Genomic DNA, 10357 nt, shown 5'->3' with positions numbered 1-10357 from the left:
ATTCCTTAATATCTCTTAACATCAATGGACACAATTCCCCAATAAAAAGAGATAGGCTAACAGACTGCATATGTAAAGAGAACCCAGCATTTTGCTGCATTCAGGAAACACACCTCAGAGACAAAGACAAACACTAACTACCTCAGAGTAAAAGTCTGGAAAACAACTTTCCAAGCAAATGGTCTGAAGAAACAAGCTGGAGTAGCATTCTAATATTGAATAAAATCAATTTTCATCCAAAAGTCATCAAAAAAGAAAAGAAAGGACACTTCTTATTCATCCAAGGAAAAATCTACCAAGATGAACTCTCAATCCTAAATATCTATGCTCCAAATGCAAGGGCACCTACATTCGTAAAAGAAACCTTACTAAGGCTCAAATCATACATCTTACGTCACACCATAATGGTTGAAGATTTCAACACCTCACTCTCATCAATGGACAGATCACAGAAACAGAAATCAAACAGAGACATAGAGAAACTAACAGATGTTATTAAACAAAAGATTTAAAAATTATGTATAGAAAATTTCATCCTAAAACAAAAGAATATACCTTCTTTTCAGCACTTCATGGTACCTTCTCCAGAATTGACCATATAATCGTTCACAAAACTGGCCTCAACAGAGAGGAATATTGAAATAATCCCATGCATCCTATCAGATCACCATGGACTAAGGCTGGTCTTTAACAACAACAAAAATGACAGAAAGCCCACATGTATATGGAAGTTGAACAATGCTCTACTCAATGATAACTTGGTCTAGGAAGAAATAAAAAGAGAAGTTAAACACTTCTTAGAAATTAATGAAAATGAAGATACAAAATATGCAAACTTATGGGACACAATGAAAGCAGTGATAACAGAAAAATTCATACCTCTGAGTGCCTGCAAAAAGTAACAGGAGAGAGCATACATCAGCACCTTGACAGCACACCTAAAAGCTCTAGAACAAAAAGAAGCAAATATACCTAAGAGGAGTAAAAGGCAGGAAATAATCAAACTCAGGGCCGAAATCAACTAAGTAGAAACAAAAAGGACTATACAAAGAATCAACAGAACCAAAAGCTGGTTGTTTGAGAAAATCAACAAGATAGACAAACCCTTAGCCAGACTAACGAGAGGACACAGAAAGTGTGTCCAAATTAACAAAATCAGAAATGAAAAGGGAGACATAACTACGGAATCAGAGGAAATTCAAAAAATCATCAGATCCTACTCAAAAGCCTATATTTAACAAAACTTGAAAATCTTCAGGAAATGGACAATTTCCCAGACAGATACCAGGGACCAAGTTTAAATCAGGAACAGATAAACCATTTAAATAACCCCATAACTCCTAACGAACTAGAAGCAGTCATTAAGGTCTCCCAACCAAAAAGTGCCCAGGTCCAGATGGGTTTACTGCAGAATTCTATCAGACCTTCATAGAAGACCTCATACCAATACTGTCCAAATATTCCACAAAATTGAAACAGATGGAGCCAAATTTTTTATGAAGCCACAATTACACTTAATCCTAAAGCACACAAAGACCCAACAAAGAAAGAGAACTTCAGACCAATTTCCCTTATGAATATGGACAGAAAAATGCTCAAAAATTCTCATAAATTGAATCCTAGAATACATCAAAACGATCATCCATCATGATCAAATAGGCTTTATTTCAAGGATGCAGTGATGGTTCAATATAGGAAATCTATCAATATAATCCACTATATAAACAAACTCAAAGGAAAAACCCACACGACCATCTCAGTATATGATGAGAAACAATTTGACAAAATTCAACACCCCTTCATGATAAAACGTCCTGGAAAGATAAAGAATTCAAGGCCCATATCTAAACATAGTAAAAGCCATATACAGCAAACAAGTAGCTAACATCAAACTAAATGGAGAGAATCTTGAAGCAATCCCACTAAAATCAGGGACTAGACAAGGCTGCCCTCTCTCCCTACTTATTCAATATAGCTTTCGAAGTTCTAGCCAGAGCAATCAGACAACAAATGGAGGTCAAAGGGATAAATATTGGAAACAAAGAAGTCAAAATATCACTATTTCCAGATGAAATGATAGAATACTTAAGTGACCCCAAAAGTTCCACCAGAGAACTACTAAGCCTGATAAAGAACTTCAGCAAATTGGCTGGGTATAAAATTAACTCAAGCAAATCAGTAGCCTTCCTCTACTCAAAGGATAAACAGGCTGAGAAAGAAATTAGGGAAATGACACCCTTCACAATTGTCACACATAATATTAATATGTCGATGTGACTCTAACCAAGCAAGTGAAAGATCTGTATGACAAGAACTTCAAGTCTCTGAAGAAAGAAATTGAAGAAGATTTCAGAAGATGGAAAGATCTCCCATGCTCATGGATTGGCAGGATTAATATAGTAAAAATGACCATCTTGACAAAAGCAATCTACAGATTCCCAAGGAAAAGTTTTGTCACACAACAAAGGCAGAAAATATAAAACACAAGGTTATCTTCTTGTACATTCAAGGCTAGTCCCGGAGACATGAGCTCCTGCCTCCTGTTTCCTTGGGAAACACAACAGACATCTACTCACACCAGACAGAAAACTTTTGACAGATTAAAGTATGGATATTACCAATTGTCCTACTTGGTAAACCAGTGAGTTTTATTGAGCAGAAATGGCTCCCATGTTTTTTAAAATACCTTGTGTCTGCATAGCACCCCTTCTCACTCCCCCTTCTTTTTTACGTGTGCATGTATATGTATATATTATTGAAACCATAGGAAAAACCAAAATAAAGGATAGGAAAAAGGAACGCAAGTCCTGGAGAATGGTCCTATTTTAGATGTAAACTCATGTGTCAACCACTCAGGGGCCAAAAAAGACAGCAAAATCTGCCCAAGAAAAACAGCCTCTGAATAGAATTTAGGATTTACTGGCTCCGTTCTTGTGACAACACTTGATTCCACAGAGTGTGTAGATACGATTATCTGTCGCTCACCGTGTCTTACTGAGGTATGCTTGTTGGACTTGCCTCATCATTGGAAAACAGTGGTTTCACTGCCCCAGAGTTGAAATAAGATTTGCTAAAGGGAACATTATTTCCCTCTGATTTCATCTATGCACAGACCGAGATCACCCATACATGTGGTGTTTTCTATACCTTTATCTTTCTCCAAAGGATATTTTTATCAGTAAATGTGTTATGAGAAAGAAAATTATGAAAGAATTACCCTGACTTTGACATAGTACAAGCAATCCCCCTTCTCTGGCTGCTGACAACAGTTACTATTATCAAATGCCTCTGGAAGTTAGGAGCTAAGCTCGGTATATGGAAACCCAGTTCTGCTATTAACTAGTAAGGTAGCTTCTCTGTGCTATTTTTTTCCTGTTGACAAAAAATGCTAATAAAAAGTACTTGTGTAATAAAAAAAAAAAGCACAAGTGCTTCAAATAACAGAGGTATGTAGTAGACAGTAAGTGTCTGCTGTACCATTACCAAGTTAACCACCCTTTGATGTAGAAATAGTGGTTCTATTTTATTTTATAGACCAGAGGATATATAGCTTGAACCTCCCAAGAAACGTGCTGATACTGAAAAAATGATGGATCAGTTAGAACCTGATCTGTTTCTGCCTGCTTTTGAAGCTCTTTAAGTGTACATTGCCTCTTCAGTCTGATACATTTCATTTTCTTACCTTGGATATTTTTCCATGTGTTTCTGTGTCTGTTTTCTCGTCTGTAATACTGGAAGAATATCAATGCCTACCTCCTAGGTCAATTAGTGTAGGCACTTAGTCAATATCATTATGAGGTTTGTCCTACTGACATTCCATTCTGAACTTGGCACTTCCAACTTCCCATACAAGAACAACCAAGCTTGGTCGCACAGTAAGGAATGATCAGTTTGAACCTCATCTTTCACACAGCGACAGGATCCTTACACTGCAGCTCTTCCTAATCTGCTTAACATTTTATTTCTAAATCTCTCTTTGAACCTCTCTTGGAAAACCCTTAACATCTTTATGTAAGAACAACAGACTCCAACCACCTGAAATAACAAAAGCGGGGATTTTTTAAAGGGAGATCTGTTTGTTCTGGAATACCATGAAAGCAGTCAGCTAATTCAGCAGATTAATAGCTTCAAAGCAGTTCAATTTGACCAACTGAAAGCCAAAACAGCCCTCATAGTCAGCATGCAAATGTTAACTGGCCTGACCGAAAATCATAAAGCTGTAAGCAAGAGAAAAGCATTAAGTGGGCCCAGTGATGATATGTGAGGGTTTTGTGTTTGTTTCAGCAGTTGCTCTGTCTTCCCCTTCTTCAGATGAGAATTTCAAATGCTTTTCTGAGGAGGATTTAACAGGGACTCTATAAAAATAGTCTTGTCAGAACTAGCAGAACTCTTTCCTTCTACAGGGAACTAAAGACCCAGACAGTACTCAAAGGGACCACTTAGCACACATCAATTAGTGTTTGATTGCAAACGTTCGACCAGTGACCCACATACTCTGAAAATAGTTTATTTGATTCTGGAATGCGTGTTGGTATTTGCATTTGATCTTGAATCTATCTGGTGTCCTTGGAATTGGCAGCTAAAACGAAATAATAAGCTCACACTATTTAACTCTACCAGGAAAATCATTTCCAATTCCCTCTCTACCTTGAACTTGCCCTCACCTCCACCTGTTTGGCTTGTGGGGAAATGAGGAGCAAACTCAAGGCTTGATTCATGACTGGCAAGCACTCTAGCAATTTAACTATATTTCTATCTCTAAAGCATCATTTTTTAAAATTATTTCTTTATATTGTATTTTAATATGTGTGTGTCTTTGTGCTTGTATGTGTGTGTACATATATACATGCCTATGCATGCTGAAATAAGTCAGAGAATAACTTCTAGGAGTTGGTTCTCCTACTTATGTAGGTCTCAAGAGTCAAACTCAGGAGATCAGGCATGGTGCTAAGTGCCTTTACTATTTGGGTTATCTTGCTGACTACCCCCATCCCCCACAACAGATTATCTTAAAGAAGCACAAAATGTCTTAACAGGTAATAAACAGAAGACACACTTTTCCTAATGAAAAGCCCTTGATTAATCGCCAGCAACATACTCCCTTATATCGTCTAGAATATGACAAACTTGCATCAGTACCTGCAATCAGCAAATACCCTATGGTGGTTCTTTTGTCTAATGGTTGTTTCCTTATTCTCTTTCATGTTTTATTAACAGCTCGCATGTTTAACTTTCAAGAGTCAATGTCTACAACACCTGAATTCAATGCTTTGATAAGCCTGTCTGACCCAGGGCAAGCACAAAACTTTTTCATAATAGCAGTAAATGATACTGGGAACCTTTTAACATTTATAAATACCAGCACTAACTTGAAGAGTGTAATTCAGTAAGTGTTTTCAACTACAACTTCAGCTTAGAGATAATATACTTTGTTATCTAATATCTGTGTCCTTTGGAATGACCTCTGTGTTGCTCTTATGCAGTGGTCCTCCTTAATGATTTTGTTTCGTTCCACCCCAGTAATTTTCAGGCTATTGTTATAAGACTTCTGCTTTTTTTTTTAAGTATATGTATGTGAGTGTCTATGTGAGCAGACACTAAATGAGTGTAGGTGCCTGTGGAGGTCACTGGATCCCTCTGAAGCTGGAGTTCCGGATGGTAGTGAGTATCCTGATATGGGCACCGAGAACTGAACTCTGGTCCTGTGGAAGAACAGGAGACAAGCTTAACTCCAGCCATCCCTCTGGCCTCAGATTCCAGGAATTTAATTCTTTATTATTAAAACTATATACCAGTAATATTTATTTGTATACTAATGGCAACATTGTAACTTTCCAAAGAATAATTTAAATTATTTTTCATTAACATGTAATTTTACCTGGATCATTTCAAATTAAGCAGGCAGAGTGGGTAAAGGGCTTGCTGTACAAGCATCAGGGCTTGTGTTCAAATCCCCAGCACACATATCAAAAGTTAGGCAACTGTGGTGGTATGAAGGAAAATGACCTCCATAGACTCCTGTATTTGCATGCTTACTCCTCAGGTTACACACTGTTTGCAAGGATTAGGAGTTGCAGCCTTGATAGAGTAGGTGCAACTTTGTTGGAGGATGTGTGTCTCTGGGAATGGGCTTTGAGATCTCAAAGGCCCAAGCCAGGCCCAGAATCTTTCTCTTCCTGTTGCCTACATACCAAGATATAAAGCTCTCAGCTACTTTTCCAGCACCATGACTTCACGCCACCGTATTTCCCATCATGATAATAATAGACTAACCCTCTGAAACTGTAAGCAAGCCCCCCAATTAAATGCTTCCTTTTATAAGAGTTGCCTTGGTTATGGTGTCTCTTCATAGCAATAGAATACTAAGTAAGACACTATGGTACTAGTGTTTACAGGTATTTAGCCTATAATCCTAAACTGGGGAACAGAGACAGACAGATCAATGGTCAGGTAGATTAGCCTAAAAACACCAAACTTCTAGCACAATAAAAGATTCTGTCTCAAGGGAATAAAATTGAGAGCAATAGAAGATGATATCTGATGGTCTCTTCTACAGTGCATACATGGGCAAACACAACTATACCCTCCTGTGTGGGAGAGAGAGAGAGAGAGAGAGAGAGAGAGAGAGAGAGAGAGAGAGAGACTTTTTAAAAGTGAATCAGTTCTTTAGCAATGCTTGCCATTCTCAAAATTTAGAATATACAACTCCACAATAACTTTTAAAATTTCTAGGTTCTGGTACCATGGTATTAGAACATGAGTTTAAGGATAAGATTCAAGATCTACACTTAAAAACAACACCACAAGCAATTCTGACATAGGTGTTTTGCAATGTGTGTAGAAATACTAACACACAATAATATATTAATTCAGAATTTTAAAGTATATTAGTTGCTTTACCACAAATGTTTTTATCTTCAATTTACTGTTTTACCATCCATGGTTTAAGAACTGAATTAGTAAAACTAAATACTGCAAACTTTTAACATCATAATGCCAAGAAATTGGGTACGCTGTAAAGTCATATTTTCTGGTATGATGAGCCACAAATTTGAATACTTACTTTACACATATTGCACTTTTCTGGGCTGCAACATTAAAAATAGACACAAAAGCATATTTTCAGTAGGCTTTGTAATCCAGTTGGGGAGGCAAGATATACCCATACAGAAATAAAGTAATGTAGAATGAATGATAAAGAGAAATCTGAGGGCTGACTGGTGAGGGATCTCCAGACCTTGAGGCCACCGTGCAAAAGGACAGAGCAGTGAACCTGTATCTGAGTGGCTGTATTCTTGCACTGTCCCAAACATCTCCCAGAGCCCAGAGATGTCAACTATATTTCAACTTAATGCATCTATAAGATCATGACACTGTGAAAGCAAAAAGCACATCTTGTTTTTTATTTCAAACTAACCTTTTAATGTCAAAGTATAAGAAAATAAAAGCAAACTTTATAGACAACCAATATTGATCAGACACCGACTAAAGTTGAGTGGTGAGAAATAAAAAATCTAGCACTGAAGTAAATCTTTAGTAAAGATTGTACACCGGTTTTTATTAATCACGTCACGTGTGGAAGAAAGTGCAGAAGTGACGGGAGATGAGTATGTTCAAGCCTATAACAAGTCAGAAAAGTTGATGAGGCAGGAGAATACAGTGGGTTGACCAAGGGCAGGTGGGGAGCAATAGGCAGTGCTAAGAACTGTAGCTTAAAGAACTCTTCCAACCCTAAAAAACTGAGACTTGCTCATTGTGTCAGCTACTTTTGAATTGCTTGGACCGCTAGCTATACAATGAAATATTCAGTTATGAAAAGATCGACATTCTGACATTATGACATGGATCACCATTGAAGATCAATGCTACATGAAAAAGCTAGAGACCAGAGGTCACAGACTGCCTGATGCTATTAAATAAAATACGTAGAACTGCAAGCAGAAAAGACACTGTTGGTTGTAGAGGTTGGAGTTGGGGGAGAATGGAGAATGACTTAGTATAGATTTTTATTTGCGTGATGGAAAGATTGGAACTAGGTAGACGTGTTTGGTTGTACAATTTTGTGAGTTTATGAAACATCATTGCCTTGTTCATATTGAAATGACTGGTTTATTTAATTTTTTCTTATGAACTTGACCCTTAGCAACAACAAAAATACTTATAGCAAAGTAGAAAAGTCATTGTAGTAGTATAGCCCTGATTGTTTCCTCTCTGAGTGCTGCTGGATCGCTATGTAAGCTTGGTACTCAGTTCCCTGTGGGAGTGAGGTGAGGGTATGTACATGTGGATGTCTGAGGACAACCATGGGTGTTGGTCTTCACCTTCTCCCTTCTTTGATGAAAGGTCTCCTACGCATTGGTATAAATACCAGGCTATCAGGCAATGTGAGTTTCTGGGGATTCTCCTGTCTCTGTCTCCCATCTCTCTGTAGGAGACATGAGTGATCACAGATAATGTATTACCCTGTCCCACTTTAAATGGGTCTGAGGATCCAAATTCAAACCCTCATGCATACACTGCAAGTGTGTCACTCACAGAAACATCTTCTTACACCTGGAGTCAAGTCTTACAGTTTAAAGGAGTATGGAAACTTAACCACAGGGTTTTGTGTTAAAACTCACTATTTTAAACATTACCAGATAACTAAAAAGATTTAAAATTATATCACACAATGAGTAACATGAGGAAGAAAAACTGGAAGCATTTTGGAACACATGGGCACTGGAAAAAAGAATTTTCCTGAACAAAAAACACCCGGCGGCTTATACCTAAGATCAAGAATGGAAACAAATGGGATCTCCTTAAAACTACAAAGCTTCTGTAAGGCAAAAAGGACACTGTGGTTTAGGACAAAAGGGTAACCAACAGATTGGGAAAGATCTTTACCAATCCTACAACAGATAGAGGGCTTATATCCAAATATACAAAGAACTGAAGAAGTTAGACAGACAGGGGAGACAAATAACCCTATTAAAAAAAATGGGGTTCAGAGCTAAAAAAAGAATTCACAGCTGAGGAATGCGAATGGCTGAGAAACACCCAAAGAAATGTTCAACATCGTTAGTCATAAGGAAATGCAATCAAAACAACCTGAGATTTCCCTCACACCAGTGAGAATGGCTAAGATCAAAACTCAGGTGACAGCAAATGCTGGCGAGGATGTGGAGAAAGGGAACACTCCTCCATTGTTGGTGGGTTGCAGACTGGTACAACCATTCTGAAATCAGTCTGGAGGTTCCTCAGAAAATTGGACATTGAACTGCCTGAGGATCCAGCTATACCTCTCCTGGGCATATACCCAAAAAAGATGCCCCAACATATAAAAAGACACGGGTCCCTATGTTCATAAGCCTTATTTATAATAGCCAGAAGCTGGAAAGAAACCCAGATGCCTTCAACAGAGGAATGGATACAGAAATGTGGTACATCTACACAATGGAATATTACTCCAGCTATCAAAAAACAATGACTTTGTAGAAATTAGGCAAATGGTTGAACTGGAACTATCATCCTGAGGAAAGGCTAACCTAATCACAGAAAGACATACATGGTAATTATCATTGATAAGGGCTATTAGCCCAAATGTGAATTACCCTAGATGGAACAAATGAAACTCAAGACGGATGATCAAATGTGAATGCAGATCGGCCCTGGAGAGACACAGCCAGAATACAGCAAATACAGAGGCGATGCCAGCAGGAAAGCACTGAACTGAGAACAGGACCCCTGTTGAAGGAATCAGAGAAAGAACTGGAAGAGCTTGAAGGAGCTCGAGACCCCATATGTACAGCAATGCCAACCAACCAGAGCTTCCAGGGACTAAGCCACTACCCAAAGACTATACATGGACTGACCCTGGACTCTGACCTCGTAGGTTGCAAATGAATATCCTAGTAAGAGCACCAGTGGAAGGGGGGCTGGTCCTGCTAAGACTGAACCCTAGTGAACTAGACTGTTGGGGAGAGGGCAGCAATGGGGGAGGGGGGAGGGGAACACCCATAAGAAGGGAGGGGGAGGGGATGTTTGCCGAAACCGAAAGGGAATAACACTTTCGAAATGCATATAAGAAAATAATCAGGCCCCGTGGAGAGGGCCAGGAGGCAGGAGCCTGCCTGAGACACCTTGAACCTGAAGGAAAAGACCAGGATAAACAGTTCTCTACACCCAAATCCTGTGGAAGGAGAGCTAAACCTTCAGAGAGACAGACACTTAAACCAGAAGAGACTGCTCTCTACACACATTGCTGATTCCAGAGGGCACACTGGAGGCCATCTTGAACCCTGGTACGGAGGTTCTTGAAGGCGGCGCAGATCTTCCCGGGTCGCTGCCACTGCTGGAGAGCCCGTGGGCAGAACCC

Source organism: Rattus rattus, chromosome 5, assembly GCF_011064425.1.
Source record: "Rattus rattus isolate New Zealand chromosome 5, Rrattus_CSIRO_v1, whole genome shotgun sequence".
Lineage (NCBI taxonomy): Eukaryota > Metazoa > Chordata > Mammalia > Rodentia > Muridae > Rattus > Rattus rattus.
The sequence above is the reverse complement of the archived record's forward strand: the minus strand, read 5'-3'. Positions refer to the sequence as shown.